General features: G+C 45.2%; 1 protein-coding gene across 1 annotated transcript in view; it reads left to right on the top strand.

The window, feature by feature from the left end:
* LOC103261928 (filamin-A-interacting protein 1-like) overlaps window positions 1–20,421 on the top strand; it is a gene marked incomplete at its 3' end in the record, with an annotated part of 166,012 nt that overhangs the window by 77,045 nt on the left and 68,546 nt on the right. The window lies entirely within an intron of this gene.

The following is a 20,421-nucleotide window of genomic DNA, read 5'->3' as shown; positions in this document are numbered from 1 at the left end:
ATCTGCTGGGCTCCGGTGATCCTTCCGCCTCAGCCTTCCAAGTAGCTGGAACTATAGGCGCGTGCTACCACACCCGGCTAATTTTTTGATTTATTGTAGAGATGAGGTCTCGCCAAGTTGCCCAGGCAGGTCTCAAACCCACGAGCTCAGGCAATCCACTCACCTCAGCCTCCCAAAGCGCTGGGATTACAGGGTGAGGCACTGAGCCCGGCTGCCTTTTTTTTCTTTTATGCTTACCTTGGCAAGTCTGATTATCATGTGTCTTTGGAACAGTCTTTTCATATAATACCTCACAAAGTTCTCAGAATTTCTTGTGTCTGCATAGCCTTTCTCTAGTGAGATAGGGGAAATTTTTTTGGATAACATCTTGAAAAGTTTGTTCCAGTGTGTCTTCATTTTCCCTTTCTCCCTCAGGAATGCCAATTAGCCATAAGTCTGATCTCTTTACATAATCCCAGACCCTCTCACAGGCTTTGTACATTTTTTTTTCTAATTATTTTCTCCTTATTTTTGTCAAACTGGGTTAATTCAATGATTTGATCTTCAAACTCTGAGATTCTTTACTCTGGTCAATTTTACTGTTGAGGCTTACTATTGTGTCTTGAAATTCCAGGAGAGAATTCTTCATCTTCAAAATTCCCATTTGGTTCTTTTTTAAGATGGCCAGGTCAGCTTTTACTTCCTGTACTGTTTTCATAGCCTGATTAACTTGGGTGGCTACTGTTTCCTGGATCTCATTGAGTCTCTTTGCCATTGAATTCTATGTTTGTCATCAGGGACAGACATTCTGAATAGGTTCCGTTACTTGGGATCTTAGGGGGCCCTTTGTTGGTGATTAATCATTTTGGCTTTGGGGATTTCCAGTGTTTTTTTCACTGGTTGTTTCTGATCTTTGAGGGCAGTCCCTTTCTTTTTCTTTTTTTGTTTTGTTATTTTGTATTTGTTGAAGTTGCTGTTACTGGGGTGACAGTTTGTGTTGTTCTATTACTGGAATTTTATCTTTTAATTATTTGTTTTTCCTATGGTAGTGTCTGTGGTGTGTGTTGAGTATAATCTATTGGCTTCCCTTAGTAGCTTGCCTCCCTGTTCTCTCAACACCCCACAGGCTGCTCTGCCTTTGAAAGGGACAGAAGTGGCTGTGAAGATGGTGACATTGTTCTGTACTCAAAGGAACAGAGAACATGGGTTTGCACACTCCAGTCATGACCATATTTGTTTACTATCCATTTAACCTTTCCTCAGTCCTTTTAGCAACTTAGATTTCCTGGTCTCAACAGACTGGGGAGAGTGCTATAATATTAGACCTCTGTGCTAACATGCTAAAGGTGGAATTCAAAGATCTGGAGACCATTTCATTAGAGGTTATTTGGGGAGAGTGAAATTTTGGCCTAACAAATTGATCAGCATTCTGTTCATAACCCCCATCTCTGGCAGAGCTTAGTCTTTCCTACTGGAGTCATTCAAAATTTATCTAGTTGCTTACACTTTTAGTCACATTTCGGCTTTCCTGATTGCTCCATAATTTCTGGGAAATTCTGTAATTTCATCTTAATAAAGAACCCAGGATGTTGTTTCTACTAGTTGCATTCTGGGAGGGGGCCTTATGATTCTGAGGACTTTTGAAAGATCAGTCCACATTTTCTGCATTCTTAAATTTACTTGAGCCAGAACGAGGCTGCCTTTTTCGGGACCTCAAGTAGAATATGCTGATGTCCACTGCATTTTCCCATATGCTGCCTTTTTTTTTTTTTTCTGAGCCCAGTCCAATTATACAGAGATAAATTGCTTGGGCATTATCTGTTAACCCTGTGCTAAATGTGGCAGAGGTTACCAAAGTGAATTAGACACTTTTTGCCCTAAAGCAGTTTATGTTCTTGTGGGATGAAAGAAATGGTAAGTACACTAAAGCTGCATTATGCAGACAAAAATAAGTCTAATTTCTGTTTGCATTGTTATACCTTACTTGGGTTAAATTACTAAAACTTTCTAATCAATACCCTGTGGAATAAAGGAGGGTAAGAGAAAAACAAAGTCCCCAGCCACATATACTCATCAGTTGCTGTGAATAGTCTTGTTCCTATGCATGAAGTCCAGATGTTGGGTTGATGCTATGGCTCAGTGAATGACAAAAAATCATAGCACCATATTGTATATAGCTTTGCTATTTATATAGGACCAGTGATGAAGCATTAACCCTCTTGACTAATATTTCCTGCCCAAAAGGATTCGCTAGCGGGCATTCAACTATGTACAGCTGGAAGAAGCTTATCCTGAAGTCCGTGACTGTAAAACGGGGTGCCTTTCACGTTCACTGTGCTGCAGTCGTAGAATGTTTCAGAGATAGAACAGGAATCGCTACAAAGCAATATGGCTAAGACAGCCATGATACACAGGGCCCTGGCTCTAAAATCTTTCTTATCAATAAATTAATTCACGAAACCTCATGGCTTATCCCTATAAAAAAGACAACAGCTAATGATTTCCTACCTTAATTGCAGAAACTAGGCACAAAGCATCAGTTCATTTCTTTGGAGTGTCCAGTGAGCAGTTAATTTCTTTGGAATTCCCAGTTAATCTTTCAGCCAAGATGACTAATGACTAATTCTTGGTTCTTGACAACTGTTCTTCTCCAGCTCAAACATGTTCTCGGCAGATCATGAAGCGCCCTGACCACTGCGCGCGGCTTTGCCTGTTCCATTTAGAGAGGCATTAGATGTCTTCAGGGTCACCGTTTGTTTGGATATATCTTTGACATCATCTTTTTGGACCGCACTAGAAGCAGTTACCTCATAGTGAGCGGGGAGAAATCTCTGACTGTATCAACACATCAGTATCTGTGACCGAAATATCCCAGACGCAGGCTCTCCCAGGGGGCTTCTCTGGCCAAGAAGATTCCTGAAATCAGGAGTGTGAAGAAGACGAGAAAGCCAGTGTTCTTATGAACTAAGCTTTATTTCTAATAAAAGAAAGGAAAACAAGAACAAAACATTGACAGCAGTTCAAAATCCAACTTGTTTTCTTTACAGAGGCCGTTCATTTTAAGTTTGTCCATAAAAACTCACATATTTTCTGCTTAGCTTATTGTCACCGACTTCGAGAAGATAGATGGTTCCTTCTGCCTCTTTCCTTCTCTGTGCTCACCTGTAGGCTGAAGTTGGGCAGTTTCTCATCAGAAAGAGGGGGGTTAGGTGAGTGGCACAGTGAGGGGTACAGCTTTATCTGGTCCGTCTGCCTTTCCAAGTTTCATCTTCACAGTGTTTCACTGAGGAAGGCAGGGGATTTTCTCTGACCTGATTCAATCTACAAGGACGAGTAAGTAAGTGCAAGAAGTCAAGGTCAGAGGAGTTCTTCCATCCTTTCTTGGGATCCAATAGGCTTGGCTCCTCTGAACTCTGCATTCAGGGACATCATGCCGGGAGCTCAAAATTGGCCACGATGGGGTATTTGCACCATGGAAATATGCAGATGTCACCCTTCAAGGCTTCTTTTTCCTTTTTCTTTTTCTGGAGAGCTGGCTGACCAGTGCATCACTGCCCTTTGTTTTTCTTGACATACGCCCAAAGGATTTCTTCCCGTGTCCAGTATAGCTTCCACAAAATTCTGACATATTGTCACACACACACAGTGAGTTAGAAACAGATGAATTCTCTCCTCCTGCGTCATCATCAAAAGATAGGTCCCATAATCTCCATGAACAACCCTTTAGAGTGCCACGCAATACATGTTGCTAGGGGACACGAGTGCGTTCTCTAAGCCGTTGAGGATTCTCGGGACTCTGCAATGCCCTCGTCCCCACCGTCAACCCGAGGACTTCATCTCCTGTCCCCAGCGGGAACTCAGGAGCCACGCTCCTCCCAATTTTGGGGCATCCACCATTGGGACAGTGCTCAGGAGCACAGTTATGCATCCCTCCCCCACCCGAGGACTCCTGGAGAGGAATGAGTGAGGGTCTCTGAGAAGAGCCACTTGGTCCCCAGTTGTGGATGGGAGTAGTGTCTGGGGTTGCTGTATTCCAGGGAAGTTGATTTCTTGTCTCGCGTTGGAGTCTCCCTCTGTCACCCAGACTGGAGTGCAGTGGCATGCTCATGGCCACCTCAGCGTCGACCTGCTGGTCTCAGGCAATCCTTCCACCTCAGCCTTCCAAGTAGCTGGAACTACAGGTGCACGCCACCACACCCAGCTACCTTTTTGATTTATTGTAGAGATGAGGTCTTGCCAGGTTGCCCAGCCTGTTCTCGAACCCATGGGCTCAGGCAATCCTCTCACTTTGGCCTCCCCAAGTGCTGGGATTACAGACTTGAGCCACTGTGCCTGGCCTGAGAAATTGATTTTACGCTCTTATTCTGTGAAACAGCAGAGGCACAAAAATGTGGAATCTGGGTTGAATCAGACGTGATTTAACTATCAGTTAAGCCCCTCACAATAATTTACCCATTCATTTGTACTTCAAGATTTTTTTAAAAATCAAAGAAATTGCCAATAAATTTAAAATCCTCTTCTGAAGATAAGTGAACAAAGTTGTAGGGACCTCTGAACTGCCATTGGACATAAGATACAATTTTGGTTTCTTTGTTTTTTTTTAAAGCCAGGATACAGAAGACTTTTTCGTTTTTTTAAAAAGCCACATTAAAAATTCACTCTCTTTGAGCCATTGTGGACAAAATCTACACTACCACATCCACAGAAGGAGCGCTAGAACATTTTTGTGGAATTACTTTGTGAAAGAAATGTCAACGTTTTAAAATAATAAGCTAAAGTGAGAGTTGGCTTGGAAATAACTTCCTTGCTCAGGCAGCTAGCACCGGCGAAAGACCTCACTGGTTCCTCCAGCTACCTCAGTGGCTTATCTGTTCACTTGGAACAATTTCACAAGTGAGGAGGCCTTGGCACAAACTGTGTACTGTGCCTGGCATTTTGAAATCACTCAGTAAGTATATATTGACTATAAATAATTAAGTAGACCTTGAAAATAATTTCACAGATGACAGTTAAATCAATTCTACCTTCAAACTTCATTTTGAGCAATATATATATATATATTGTTTGTTTGTTTTTTGGTTTTTTGAAGTCTCACTCTGTTGCCCAAGCTAGAGTGCAGTGGCACGCTCACGGCCACCCCAGCATCGACCTGCTGGACTCTGGCGATCCTTCGGCCTCAGCCTTCCAAATAACTGGAACTACAGGCATGCACCACCACGCCCAGATAATTTTGTGATTTATTGTAGCGACGAGGTCTCGCCAAGTTGCCTGGGCGGGTCTCAAACCCGCGGGCTCAGGCAGTCCACTTGCCTCGGCCTCCCAAAGTGCTGGGATGACAGGTTGAGCCACTGAGCCCGGCCTGAGCAATATATTATAAAGTGACAAGGAAAATTTTATTCTAAAATTTGCTTCTCAAAGGTACAGTCATATGTAGGCTTTACAAGTATGCAAATAACAAAACTATTTAATGAAAGCGGTGGAACTGTTTTGGTAAAATTGAAACAGTAGAGCAAATATAGGGCATAATTGGCTTTGAATCTAAGTGAAATCTCTAAAGAAACAGAAAACTCCCAAGTCTATAGTTTTGGATAAGACTCTTGTTCAAGCAGTATCCAGCTATTTATAATCTAGAAGAGGAACTCTATTTTTACTCAATTCACATATACCAATTTTTTTTTTTTTTTTTTTGCATCGGGTACTGTAAGAGATTTTTCAAAAGCATTCCTTTTATCTACTGAGCTTTGATGTTCTGATTTTTTCTCGTTTATATTTCTTATCCTTGCGCTAGTCTTTGCACACATTACTGCAGAGCAGAAGTGTAGAGAGGACAGAAGGGTGTTTGGACCCGTGGCCTCAACTGGCCCGGGAATAGTCCAACTGCAGGCTCATTCTCCGCTTAGGACAGCTGGCTGTGTCCAGTATGGGGAAAGTCCTTTGTTCACAGGCTATGCCACACCCTCACTCTGGTGTGCCAGCTGTCTGGCAAATTTTTGTCCTTGGCGGAGGTGTCATTTGATGAGAGAATACAGACAACGGAAGGCAGGCACACTCCCTCCCTCCTAGCAGGGGCTAGTTCTAGTTCTCCATTGTGTCCTGAGAATGGTGTTTCCCGCTAGTATGCTAAGAACAGGACAGGGTGAACAGAAAACATCGGGAGGGTAAAGGACACCTTCCCTGGTTACGAGTTTGGGACATACTCACTTTGGGCATTTTTGTTGGCTTGAATGGCAGTGGATGAAAATAAAATGTCAACAAAATAAGAAGGTGGTATTAAATTACTGGGAAAGTATTTTATTTTTTCTCATGGCTACAGGGAAACAGACTTTACTATTTATGTGCATCTTAATTTTTAGACATTAAAAATTACAGGAACGCGGCCAAAATTAAAAATAACCTATGTTTTGTACTTTCTTGATGTGGAACTACGGAACATTCTTTGACCTTTCCTCTGCCCTAGCTCCCAGTGTTTGGTTACCATGGCTACCACCAAGTCTCGCTTTTTTTTTTCCTGATGTAAAAGGATAACAGTGTCACATGAGGGGCAGACTGAAGGCCACACATGTAAATGCAGAGTGCAGACTTCTTGTGGCATGCAGCCTGTCCGAGTCAGTCTGCTGTGTTTGCAGTATGTGTCTTTGCTATTTCACGGGGCTTGTCCTCCAAGGTGACCCGCCCAGGTCCCCATCAAGCTGCTGACATCCCTCAGGGCCCAGCTGGAGAACCATCATCTGAGTCCTCAGAGCTTGTGCCCCTGTCCTGATCTACGGCCACTGGTCTTTGCACGTTTCCATTTCATGTGATCTTCTTTTTATCTTTTAAATCTGTTTAAATGTTCACATGAGAAGTCTTGGGGGTGTGAGCTTTCATTATATTTATTTGTGATGTAAACATACTATATATATAATATTATTTAAAATTACTTAATTATTTTGTCTTTTTTGTTTTTATGTATGTTGTATAAATAAATATACATATGTTGGGATAAGGATTACCCTTTTATTGATGAATTGAATTACCAAAAAAATTTAGATTATAACTTTTTTTTTTTGAGTTGGGGTCTCACTCTGTTGCCCAGGTTGGAGGGCAGTGGCACGCTCGTGGCCACCGCAGCCTCGACCTGCTGGGCTCAGGAATTCCTTTGGCCTCAGCCTTCCAAGTAGCTGGAGCAACAGGCATGCACAGCCACACACAGCTAATTTTTTTAAATTCATTTCAGAGACAGGGTCCCGCCAAGCTGCCCTGGCTGCTCTCGAACCCCTGGGCTCGGGCAATGCTCTCGCCTCCGCCTCCTAAAGTGCTGGGATTACAGGTGTGAGCCACCACACCCGGCTGACTATAACATTCTTGAGGAGAGCAAAGCATATTTTTTGTGTGTTTTTGCATCCAATGTGGTGCTGGTGTGCCTGTTATCCAATGCAGTGGTATACAAAAAAATGTTTGTGGAGTAAGGTGTGACCCACAGTTTTCTGGCTGAGAAAGCCTGCAGGTCATAATGGAAGGTCAGTGTGGTGCTTCTACATCTCCATTTCTACCCAAACTACTGCAGAATCCTGCCCACCTCCCTCCAGGTCAATTTACGAGGCGGGCCCCAAGGTGTATGTAAGCCCTCTCGCTACCTCCTAAGCTGCCTTGAAGGCCTACAGTGACTGCTCAGAAGTCCCTATGTCCCCTTCCTGCCTCCTGCACCATCAGGCTTCTCCCAGAACCTTCCTGCTGGGCCTCCGCTTGGCCTCACGCCTTTCCTCTTTATTATTCTCTTTGTACCTCCAAGGGGCCTCAGCTTTGGCTGCGTGCCTGGGGAGGCCTTCTGAGAAACACAGTCCACCCCCGTGCACACGTTTCCTCTTCCCTTGGTGAACGGGGTGCAGCCTCTTCCTTCCAGACAGTTCCTCTCCAGGAGGCTTCTCTGACCATCCTGCACAATTGTCTGCCTCTCACTTCCACCCCCTCCCTCGTGCATTTCTGTGCCATCCAGTCCTGTCCAGATTGGACCCAAACTCAGATGCTTTCAGAGGACAGATGGATCTTCAACAGGTGAAGCTGGCAGACTCCCTGTGTCTTAACCTCCTTGGAGCTAAATAGGTTTTCCTTTCTTAGTGAAACATGAAACTTCTGGTGTAGCTTTTGTTTCCCACCCCCCTTAAGTTACAGAGATGAATTTCTCTACAATAAGAAAAACATAGCCTGGATGCAGGAACAAACACACGTGAGCCCTGGCAATCGGCTATTGGTCTCAGTGACCAAGAGGTAATGACGAGAGGCAGAACTGTAGTGAACTAGCGAGTGAATGCCCTCTCTAAATGGGTGAGTCACCACTCAACTCCAGATAAGTGTCCCTGTAGGGGACTGTGGCCCAGAGGATCAGATCTTCTAATGCTTTTCAATAAAATCTAAATAGATTATTTGCGAAAACTGAATTTTATTATTTTATGTTTATTTTATTTCATTTTATTTTATTTTATATTTTATTTTATTTTTTGAGGTAGAGTCTCACTCTGTCACCCAGGCTGGAGTGCAGTGACATGCTCACAGCCACCCCAGCATCGACCTGCTGGGTTTAGGTGATCCTTCCGCCTCAGCCTTCCAAGTAGCTGGAACTACAGCCCCAGTTAACCACACCCAGTTAATTATATATATATAAAATTATATATGTATATATAATATATATATATTTATTTATTTATTTATTGTAGAGACGAGGTCTCGCCAAGTTGCACGGGCTGGTCTCGAACCCGCAGGCTCTGGCAATCCTCTTACCTTGGCCTCCCAAAGTGTTGGGATGACAGGCTGAGCCACCACACCCAACCCAAAAGCTGATTTCTGAAAACCTCATTAGCACACGTGTACGCACGTGAGCATACATATACACAGAAACCACGTCCGCAAAGAAGTTTTGCTCTGTAGGGCATCATTTCATAACCTGCTAGTCTAAACCTTCCAACAGGATGGAGATAGATAATCATGTGGCATGTCAACAGTTTATGTAAACAATTGCCATTAACGTCATTATTGTCCAGCCAAGCCAAGTAGTTCTAGTTTAACTGGGGGATAGGAAGAAAGTTGTTGGTTAAAATAGCCAGATAAGCTGCGGCCTCTGCAATGTTCTGGGCCTGACTTAGTCCTACTTGGTCCTGCAGCATCGTTTCTCAATGTGTGGTCCTGGGACTGACAGCATCAGCACCAGCCAGGAACTTGTTAGAAATGCAAATTCTCAACTCCCCCCATCCCCCAAATCAGACAATCGGTGTTAACAAGCCCTCTGGCCTCTCCTTGGGCATGGAAGCTGGGGCAGCCCTGCCCTGGGCTTGCAGAGTGAGCCCTGGTAGGCTGGTGCAACTCTGGGTCTCCTGCTCCCCCACCCTCAATGCCAGGTTAGGGGAGCCAAGATATGCGTGACCGGTGAGCCCTGGGCTCTCTAGGAAAGGAATATTGGACTGAGATGTGAAAGAGGAAGCTGGCACTTAATAGAAAAAGGAGGATTTGGGAATTAGGTATGTTAAGAGGGAGAGGAGAAAACAAGCTTACCTAAGATTTCTTCTGGTCCCTCCTCCCAGGGCTTATTTGATACAGAATAGGCTGGGGGTAGATGTGAGAAATCCCGGACCACAGCTTTCCTCCCAACCAGCCTTAAAACTGGCTACTTTGTTTTCTTTTTTTTTCAAAGAAAAAAAATTTATTTAAAAGTAAATTAGAGAGCGAAAGAGAAGGGAGAGAGAAGGTTCACCTCCCCAAGGTGGGGGAGGGGGCCAAAGCCAGGAAGCATGGTGACAGCCATAGCTCAAAGAGCACATGGCACACCAGAGTCTAGCAAGGCAATGGCCACCGGCTGCTTGTGGTTGAGTCCTTTTAACCATTCCCCTTGATGAGGGAATATCATTAGGGTGATTGGGTGGTGGTCTGCTCCACGTCATCACAAAGGGGCATGCAAGAGCAGGTACAGATGATGTCAGGTGATGGAAAGCAGGCAGATGGGTGGGTTAGTCACATGATTGCTGCCATGGTGGGGGGGAGTCTATCTGTGTCACGTGGGTCACCGAGGGTGGATTAGGTTAACTTGGGGAGTTTGGGCCCAGAGGGATTTTTTCCTGCAAGAGACTTGTTAGACATTTGCAATTCACAAATTCTTTGACCAAAGGTGTAACCCTCTGCATGCTCTTGGACACCCCCCTGGTTCAGATGACTTTCTGGGTCTCACAGGCTTTTCCAGTCCTGGTCTTGGGAGATACCTCATAACATTCCCAATGCCAAAAATCCTGGTACCAGGTCTTCAATACTTTGCTTTCTTCTCACTCACAGATTGACACACAAAGACTCCAGCAATATTGAGCTAAGGTCGCGAGGATGCTGTGTGGTTTAAATTCAACCTGCGCCATTTCTTAGGATCATGCTGATCTTCTGGAAGAGGGAGAGTTCGAGATGAGTGGGGGTCCTGTTTGGGCTTGGGTCGCACTTCAGAGATCAGGGATGGGGGACCCTTTGAAGCAGAGCGGCCTTGTGTTCTAATTTCAACGAAAGGCATGGGAGAGGATTCCTGTAGGGAACCAGGATAGGCACCTGGGAGAAGGAGGGAGAGGGCAGAGGAAGACGGTGGGTGCTTGTTCTCTCTTCCCCAAAGCCCCCCAGTTTCATCTGAGGGGTGCTGCTCTGTCATCTCATTGCTGGACAGTCCTGACCTCTGACTGCCTCCAGGTCCCATGTGAATTTCATTTCTTGCTTTTCTTTTTTCTTTCTTTCTTTCTTTTTTTTTGGACTCTCACTCTGTCGCCCAGGTTGGAGTGCAGTGGCACGCTCCCAGTCACCGTTACCTCGACCTGCTGGGCTCAGGCGATCCTTCTACCTCAGCCTTCCAAGTAGCTGGAATTCCAGGCACACGCCACCATGCCTGGCTAGTTTTTTGACTTATTGTAGAGATGAGGTCTCACCAAGTTGCCCAGGTTGGTCTTGAACCTGTGGGCTCAGGCAATCCTTTCACCTCAGCCTCCCAAAATGCTGGGATTATAGGACTGAGCCACCGTGCCCAGTCGCTTTTTTTTTCGAAGAGCAGAAAGACTAGTGATGAAGTTTAAAGGATGCTCCTTTACTTAGGTGGAAGACCTGGAGTACTTGATGGTTTGCAAAACTTTAACCAGCATTCCATTTCCGAGTTAGGGCACCCATAGCACCCAGGGCACGGTCCTAATACTTGATTTCTTTTTGAGATTCAACTTTGCTTTTCAGTTATCCCTCCCACACTCCTTCCTGGCTGTCCCCTGCCAGAGGTGGAGAGCTCCTCTGGTCCTTCCTGTTGATTTCAGTTGCGTCTGTTATTGTTTCCAGCTCTATTCAGCATGCATAGTGCAGCAGCCCAAATCAGAATTCAATTTAGTCCTCCTCTTTTTCCCTCCACCCAGGCGCTCGGCCCCTGTGTCTGGGGGGGTGGTGAACTCGCATCCAGGGTGGGCGTGGGAGGGACGTTTGTTAACATGGTTGTCTTCTGGAATAGCAGGGTGGGAGCACACCCAGCATCCCTGCTGCTGTTGGGACTGGCTGCCTCATTTAGCAGGTCCAATGAAAATGCAAGGCTGCCAGGCGTGGTGGCTCACACACACCCATAATCCCAGCACTTTGGGAGGCCAAGGCGTGAGGATTGCCTGAGCCCACAGGTTCGAGACCAGCCTGGGCAACTTGACGAGACCTCATCTCCACAATAAATCAAAAAATTAGCCAGGCGTGGTGGCACGCACCTGTCGTTCTGGCTATTTGAAAGGCTGAGGTGGAAGGATTACCTTAGTCCATCAGGTCAAGTCTGCAGTGGCCACGAGAATGCCACTGCCCTCCACCCTGGGTAACAGAGTGAAAGAAAAGAAAACACAGAGCCACTTGTTAAAAAATAATTGTGACTTTCAAGAGAGAACCGATTGCAACGTGAGACATGCTGCAAAGCCATCCTGCCATCCTGCCTGTGTTCTCTTTTGCTGTCTCCCTACCGGGCCCCTGGTGAGAGGGGTGCCTGTGACTCTTCCTGGTGACATGCTCTTTTCTCCTGCTGCCTGGGCTCCCCCTGTAGCTCCCAACGGGGCAGCCAATGTCTTGAGGGTAGCTGTGCCTCGTTAGGATAGCTACCCTAGTTTGGGTGGTTTGCCTTGAAGCCCCTGCCTTGTGGACTCTCCAAGTTCCCTTCCTGGGCATTTGGCCCTTGAGGTCTCCTGCACCCATCGCAGGGGTGGTTGTCCCCTCCCCTCCTTTCTAGAGTCAGTGCTGCTGGATCTGTGTGTCTGCCTGCGTATCCACGCACAGCTGATGGCAGCGGGGATGTCATGGTACACAGACTGCAGTCTCCTCCGCAGTGGATTGCTCAGACTTGGTGGGAGAACCCATGTATGCTCATGCTCTCTCTCGATATATTTAGATATATCTATTTTCTCTTCTCTTACTTTCAGCCATTTTCTAAGTACTGCAAACTGGGGTCGGAGTGCGGTGTGGCAGGAGCCATGTCTACTTTCGTTGTTTACTTATTTGTTTACTTTTTACTTCTCCTAGTTTAAATCCTTTTGGTCCCATTGTCTAGATCAGGGTGTGGCTTCCACACCAGCCACACCCTTTTGTTTATGTCCCACTTGTGGCTGCTCTCATGCTTTGACAGCAGATCTGTGTAGAGGCAAGTGACCACTTGCCCGCAAAGCCAGAAAGATTCGAGGCCTGCCCTGCCCTCTTGTAGAAAACATTTCCACCCGGTGCCAGATGCTTGCAGTTGAAAGTCGTGGCATTGTCCCTGGTGCCACCTCTGTGAGGGCATTAAAAGGCCTTTGAATGACTAATTCTTATTCAGTTCTGGGCCTGGGCCTTTTTAAAAGTGACAAAATGGATCAGGAATGGATTCAAGTCCTGGCTAGCCAGGAGCCTATTCATGTCTCCAGTGTTTAGCAGCTTTAATTAAACTGAATGGTGACATTCGCTTTTCTTCAGGCCACACAGTACTAGTAAAATGTCTGAAAAAATTATAGTGGTCATAGGAAAGTATAGGTAAAATTTAGCACAAAACTATAGAATTATCATAGTTGCTTAAATTTGAGGGCCTTACTCTTTGTATGCAACCAATGAGTATGTGTTATATACTATATCTAGTGGAGAAGTGACATCAGGATCTCAGTAATGAAGTATTCTAAATATAAACATATTTAACAACATATTTGAGGTTCATGAATGAATCACATGCTAAAAATGAAAAAAAAATGTTATTAGCACTGTGTGTAACAGCATAAGACTAGATAGCTAAATGCTTTTCTCTTTTATATGAGGGCATTAAGAGGTGTTTTAAGACTTTTAAGACTGTGGTAGTTAACATGTCATGGTTGTTGCTGCCTGTCTTTTTTTTTTTTTTTGAGTCAGAGTCTCACTCTGTTGCCCAGGTTGGAGTGCAGTGGCACGTTCATGGCCACCGCAGCCTCGACCTGCTGGGCTTCGGTGATCCTTCTGCCTCAGCCTTCTAAGTAGCTGGAACTACAGGCATGCGCCACCGCACCCGGCGAATTTTTTTATTTTTATTGTAGAGATGAGGCATTGCCAAGTTGCCCGGGCTGGTCTCGAACCCGTGGGTTCAGGCAGACCTCTCACCTCAGCTTCCCAAAGTGCTGGGATTATAGATGTGAGCCACCACGCCCAGCCTTTTGCTGCCTGTCTTCATACTGCTAGTAAACCCTTGGAGAGTCATGGGGAGAATTGAACAAGCACTATAAGTTCACACACACACACACACACACACACACACACACACACACACACCCAGTGGGTAGTGCATCGTGCATTATGCAGATGGGCAAATTGTGGATGGGAGGGTGGGCGACTGGGCCAGAGTTGCGGAAGAAGTGTGAGGGGTCAGAGATGCAGCCCTCTAGATTATTCAAGAGCGATGGCAGCCATGTCCAGTAGGGGCCCGCCTGTTAGGACAAGCACTGAGGATGCCGATGCATGAGGTCAAGGGATGCCATTGGGTACACAGTGGAGCTGGGCAGTGTGCTGAGGTAGGGCAGCTGGAGGGAGGAGGATGCAGGCCACGATGGGCTGGGCACTGTGGCTCACGCCTGTAACCCCAGCACTTTGGGAGGCCGAGGCGGGAGGATTGCTGGAACCCAGGAGTTCGAGACCAGCCTAGGCAGTATAGTGAGACCACCATCTCTAAAAAAAGAAGGAAAGAAGGAGAGAGAAAGAAAGAAAGAAAAGAAAAACGTATTCCAAAAGGCGAGGACTTGGTTTCTTGTCTATTTCCTGCCCACACCCTGTGTCTGGGACGGACATTGGCATGGCATTGTAGATAAAATGGATTTTGAGGGCACCTCGATGGGCTCATTATAAAATTCTCTTCCACCTCTGTGGTGCTCGCCAGCATTGGCTGTCACAGAGCCACAAGTCACATGCAGGATGGCTGGCTGCCTAGGACCCCCCCGCCCTTTACACGGTGGCAGGGCGACAAACATTTCGCAGTGTCTGTCAATGTCTTTGACAATCGTGTGGCCTCCGTTGCATTCATAGGACGTGTTTTAGGAAGAGCGAGTCTTAACATTCTCCCTTCTTGGTTGATGACATATCTGTGTTCTGTTTTCATTTCTGGCTCCCTATACTTTGATCTAATCTAAGACAGGGTGCTCAGGGTCCATTAGAAAATGCAGCTCAGCCTGTAATCCCACACCTTGGGAGGCTGAGGTGAGTGGATTGCCTGAACCCGCGGGTTCGAGACCCGCCCGGGCAACTTGGTGAGACCTCGTCTCTACAATAAATCAAAAAATCAGCTGGGCATGGTAGCGCATGCCTGTAATTCCGGCTACTCGGAAGGCTGAGGTGGAAGGATCCCCGGAGCCCAGCAGGGCGAGGCTGTGGTGGCTGGAGCAGACTCTGACTCATTAAAAAAAAAAAAAACCAGCCAGGCTCGGTGGCTCAGCCTGTAATCCCGTGCCTTTGGGAGGCTGAGGTGAGTGGATTGCCTGAGCCCGCAGGTTCGAAACCCTCCAGGGCAGGCGAGACCTCATCTCTACAATAAAATCAAAAAAATCAGCCGGGCGTGGTAGTGCGCGCCTGTCATTCCGGCTACTAGGAAGGCTGAGGCAGAAGGATCGCCGGAGCCCAGCAGGTCAAGGCTGCGGTGCACTCTAGTCTGGGTGACAGAGTGAGACTCCAACTAAAAAAAAAAAAAAAAAGAAAATACAGAAGTCAGGAGGCAGTCAAAAAAGACACAACTCGACTCATACATGACAACTGTTGTCATGTTGTTCTTTTATGTCAAGAAATGCTCTAGGGACTTGAAAGGATTTAGAGGACACACGATTGCAGTTGTGGTGTGCGCAGGCAGTGAGGACACTCAAAGCCATCGTCAGCATAGATGGGCCATCTGCGCTGAGTTCATTCTCCTCCCAGTGGTTGGTAACAGGAAGCAGTGATGTCACCAACCACTGCACGCCTCCCTCCCCATGGAGGGTAACTCACCTTGTCAATATGGGCCATCATTTTGCCTTGCGTTTCTTAAAATTCAGTAAAATTATTTGAGAATATCTGCTGCAGAAGGACATTTTTCCATCAGGAAATATTGTACAGTTGGCTTAATAGACTCATTAGCGAATCCACAGACTAGAAATTGTCCTAATTGGGCTCATTGAAAAAAAATCAGTCCAATTCACATCCAGTTGGCAGAAAATGGTTCTTTTTCTGGAGTCTTCATGACTTTTTCGATCCAGAAAATCGAAAGGCTGTGAGAGCAGAGTTATCTGTCAGCTCCTTTGAAAACCTCAATTCTTGAGGAGCAGAAAGGCAGGTGAGGGAGAAAAGTGCGGCCTCAGAGAGGAAGGTGTGCACGAGTTGAAAGTGGAGGGCAAGACAGTCCACTGGGACAGTAGGGTTCCATCTTGGCCATGGTTGAGACTGCTCAGGGGATGCTGTGCTCTGTAACTGACTGCACAGGGTATCTGCGAGCACATTTGTATTCAGCAGCCCTGATTTGGTGGTAAGAGCTTCTTCCACTCAGACTTCCCTGCTTGTGGAGAATCCACACAGGCCTGGGTTCTAGTGCAGGCTTTCCCAGGTACTACTGGCCACATCATTGGGAAGACAATGAGAACTCTCAAAGACTCACTTTCTAATCTTCGTCAGAGAAGGAGACAGTACCTACTTTCCTGGTCTGCTGTCGGTTCATCAGGAGATGGTACCATGCATGTCAGATGCCTTGCCCATTGATCTGTGTTTGTTAGAAATGTCAACCATCGTTGCTATTGAAAACAAAGGTGGCCGGGCTCGGTGGCTCAACCTGTCAGCCCAGCTCTTTGGGAGGCCGACTTGAGAGCCTGTGGGTTTGAGACCTCCTCTCTACAATAAATAAAAAAATTAGCCAGGCATGGTGACTCATGCCTGTAGTTCCAGCTACTTGGAAGGCTGAGGTGGAAGGATCACCAGAGTCTAGCAGATCGAGGCAGTGGTGGTCGTGGGTGTGCTACTGTACTCCAGTCTGGGCAACAGAGTAAGACTCCAACTCAAAAAAAAAAAAAAAAGAAAGAAAGAAAACAAAGGCAACATTCAGGATAATTCAGCATACTCAAACTGCTGAGACATAGCAGTAGATAAAAAAGACATGAAACTTAAATACATTGCTAAATATGTTTATATTTAGAATGTCTTATTATTGCAATTCTGATGTTACTTTTCCACTAGATATAGTATATAACACATACTCATTGGTTACATGCAAAGAGTAAGGCCCTCAAATTTAAGCAATTATGATAACTAATGATCATTATTGAAGAGAAAGAGGTGACACACAATAACCAGGTCACAAGGTAACAGTCCTTAAGTCCTGGTATGTATTTAGGAGATACTCCTAAGGGGAGTTGAGTCCTAATGGCTCTGAGCCTCAGTTTCCTCAGTTGTAAAGTAGAAGGAGAGGCGGTGCTAGAGTGCTTGTTATTTAGGGAGATGAAATAGACATGAACCTCAAATACTTGTCTTTCTAGCTACAGATAGGCCTGTTTTGTTAGTGGCAGGGAAGTGACTGATTCTCTTTTTTTTTTTATTTTAAAGATGTGGGGTACAATTCAGGTTTAGGTATACAAATGTTTATTATGCAGGTATCCTTGTTGATGAGGTGGGCCCGCCTTCCCCTGGCAGTTTCCCTCAACCGCCAAAATCCCTTTCTTATAGTATTCTGATAGTTGTTCAAGTTCTGCTTATGAATGAGAACATGTGATACTCAGTTCTTTGTTTCTGTGATCGATCACTCAGTATTATAGACTCTAAGTCCATCCAAGTTGCTGCAAAATTCATAATTTTGTCCTTTGTTATGGCTACGTAATTATTCCATTGTGTATATGTACCACTTTTTTTTAATCCAGTCCTCTTTCGATGGGCAGTACAGTTGGTTCCATGTTTTTGCTGTTGTGAATAATGCTGCAATAAACATGCACATACAGGTATCTTTTTCATAGAGTGATTTGAGTTCCTCTGGGTATATTCCCAGTAGGGAGAATGCAGAGTCATACGGGAGGTCGACTTTTAGATCTTTTAGGAAACACCACATTGTTTTCCACAGAGGCTGTACTGGCTTACACTCCCACCAACAGTGTAGAAGTATTCCCTTTTCCCTGCATCTTCTCCAGCATCTGTTGTTTTTTTGTGTTATTGATGATGGCCATCCTGAACGGAGTTGGGTAGTATCTCAGTGTGGTTTTAATTTGCATTTCCTTGATGACTAGTGAGGTTGAACATTTCTTCATGTTTCTGTTGGCCGCTTGTATGTCTTCTTTTGAGAAGTGTCTATTCATATCTTTTGCCCACTTTGTAATGGAGCTGTTTGTTTTTTTCTTTTTGGCATGTTTGAGTTCCTTATAGTTCCTAGATGTTAGGCCTTTGAATGACTAATTCTTATTCAGTTCTGGGCCTGGGCCTTTTTAAAAGTGACAACATGGATCAGGAATGGATTCTAGTCCTGGCTAGCCAGGAGCCTATTCATGTCTCCAGTGTTTAGCAGCTTTAATTAAACTGAATGGTGACATTCCCTTTTCTTCAGGTCACACAGTACTAGTAAAATGTCTGAAAAAATTATAGTGGTCATAGGAAAGTATAGGTAAAATTTAGCACAAAACTATAGAATTATCATAGTTGCTTAAATTTGAGGGCCTTACTCTTTGTATGCAACCAATGAGTATGTGTTATATACTATATCTAGTGGAGAAGTGACATCAGGATCTCAGTAATGAAGTATTCTAAATATAAACATATTTAACAACATATAGACAAGGGGGAAAGAGTCAAGTCATTAATACAGAGAACAGGTAACCGTGCACATTGCCCAGAAAGGAGAAACAGCACCAGCAGGAGTAATCAGAAGAGGTCTAAGAGTGAGGGGAAGAACAGGCTGTGAGTAAGGACGTCAAAATAAGATACACCAGAAAGTGGGCGCGTTGCCTTACGCCTAGAATCCCAGCACTTTGGGAGGCCGAGGCAGGAGGATTGCTTGAGCCCAGGAGTTTGAGACCAGCATGGGGAACATAGCAAGACCTCGGCTCTACAAGAAATGAAAAATGAAAAATGAACTGGGCATGGTGGCTCACGCCTGTAGCCCCACCTACTTGGGATGCTGAGATGGAAAGATCACCTGAGCTCAAGAGGTCGAGGTTGCTGTGAGCTGTGATCAGTGTGATGGTGCCACTGCACTTCAGCCTGGGCAACAGAGTGAGACCTCTACTCAAAAAAAAAAAAAAAAAAAATTACACCAGACATAATTTTTATTTTCTTTTGTTTTTTTTTGAGTCAAAGTCTCACTCTATCGTCCAGGCTGGAGTGCAGTGTCACGCTCCCGGCCACCACAGCCTTGACCTACTGGGCTCCCGCGATCCTTCTGCCTCAGCCTTCCAAGTAGCTGGAACTACAGGCGCAGGCAACCACGTCCAGCTAATTTTTGTGATTTATTGTAGAGATGAGGTCTCCCCAAGTTGCCCAGGCTGGTCTCGGACCCCTGAGCTCAGGCAGTCCTCTCGCCTCAGCCTCCCAAAGTGCTGGGATTGCAGGCTTGAGCCACCAGGCCCAGCCCAAACATTGTTTTGCATCAGTGACTAACAAACTGGTCAATGTATGGGAGATACTGAAAGGTAAGACTGGAAAGACAGTTTTTCTGGAAATGGAGAATCTTGAACATGAGATTGTGGCTGGTAGACTGTTACGTAAGGAACAGCTGCAGAAGGCATGATAAGAATCAATTAGTTTTGGGATTTTAATCAGAACATTGGTAAGGGAGGTTACTCAGTATTGCCACTTTAAGTTTTAAAACTCAAATTGTATATTATTTCTGACTCAGGCATGTTAATTTAAAAAAAATTTATGCCGGAGCCCGCGGGTTCGAGACCCGCCTGGGCGGCGAGACCTCATCTCTACAATAAATCCAAAAGTCAGCCGGGTGTGGTAGCGCATGCCTGTAGTCCGGCTACTCGGAAGGCTGAGGCAGAAGGATCGCTGGAGCCCAGCAGGTTGAGGCTGCGGTGGCCGGGAGCGGCCACTACACTCCAGTCTGGGTGACAGAGTGAGACTCCAACTCAAAAAAAAAAAATTTATTTCTTGGCAGTTCCCTGATCTTGTTTATTCTTTTGTCTTTTTTCTGGATACTTTTCTAGGCCTGCTGATATCATTCTTAAAGGATATTAAACAGAACTTATAAAATATTTCACCATGGTTATAAGTTGGAGTAGAATAAAATGTTTCTATTTTGCTACAGTTTTAATATTTTCCTTGTCCTTTACATTTTGAGTTGGGGTCTCACTCTGTTGTCCAGGCTCACTGCAGTCTCGATCTCCTGAGTTCAGACGATCCTTCCGCCTCAGCCTCTCGAGTAGCTGGGACTACAGGCATTTCCCACCACACCAAGCTAATTAAATTTTTTTTTTATTGGTAAGACCTCGTCTCTACAATAAATCAAAAAATATAAGACAGACATGGTAGCATACGCCTGTAGTTCCGGCTATATAGAAGACTGAAGCAGAAGGATCGCCTGAGCCCAGCAGGTTGAGGCTTCAGTGGCCATGAGCGTACCACTGCACTCCAGCCTGGACAACAGAGTGAGACTCTGACTCCAAAAAAACATAGAATAAATGATAATCTAATGAGAAATGTTTGAACGTTGCATGAGCCGGATATTTAAAAGCAGATTTAACCTAATAAATAAGATACACACACAGGAAGTCATCTGTCATTGATTGAGAAGAAACTGGTTGATTTAATTGGTCTTTTGCATCTTAAAATTACCGATGCCATAAACTAGAGGAGGTGTGTTCTTTTGCCCTCAGTTTTGGGTGCTTTGGGTCTTGTCGTTTATGTCTAAAAGAAGTTCTGTGGTATTGTTCTCGAAGCCCACTTGCCCCAGGCCTTTTGCCAGGCCAGGCTCTAAAATACAGGTATGCCTTACATGCTTTCCTTTTTATTATGGGTTATAATTTT

The sequence above is a fragment of the Carlito syrichta genome, unplaced genomic scaffold, assembly GCF_000164805.1.
Source record: "Carlito syrichta isolate Samal-C Ts95f unplaced genomic scaffold, Tarsius_syrichta-2.0.1 Scaffold304225, whole genome shotgun sequence".
NCBI lineage: Eukaryota > Metazoa > Chordata > Mammalia > Primates > Tarsiidae > Carlito > Carlito syrichta.
The sequence above is the reverse complement of the archived record's forward strand: the minus strand, read 5'-3'. Positions and strand labels throughout refer to the sequence as shown.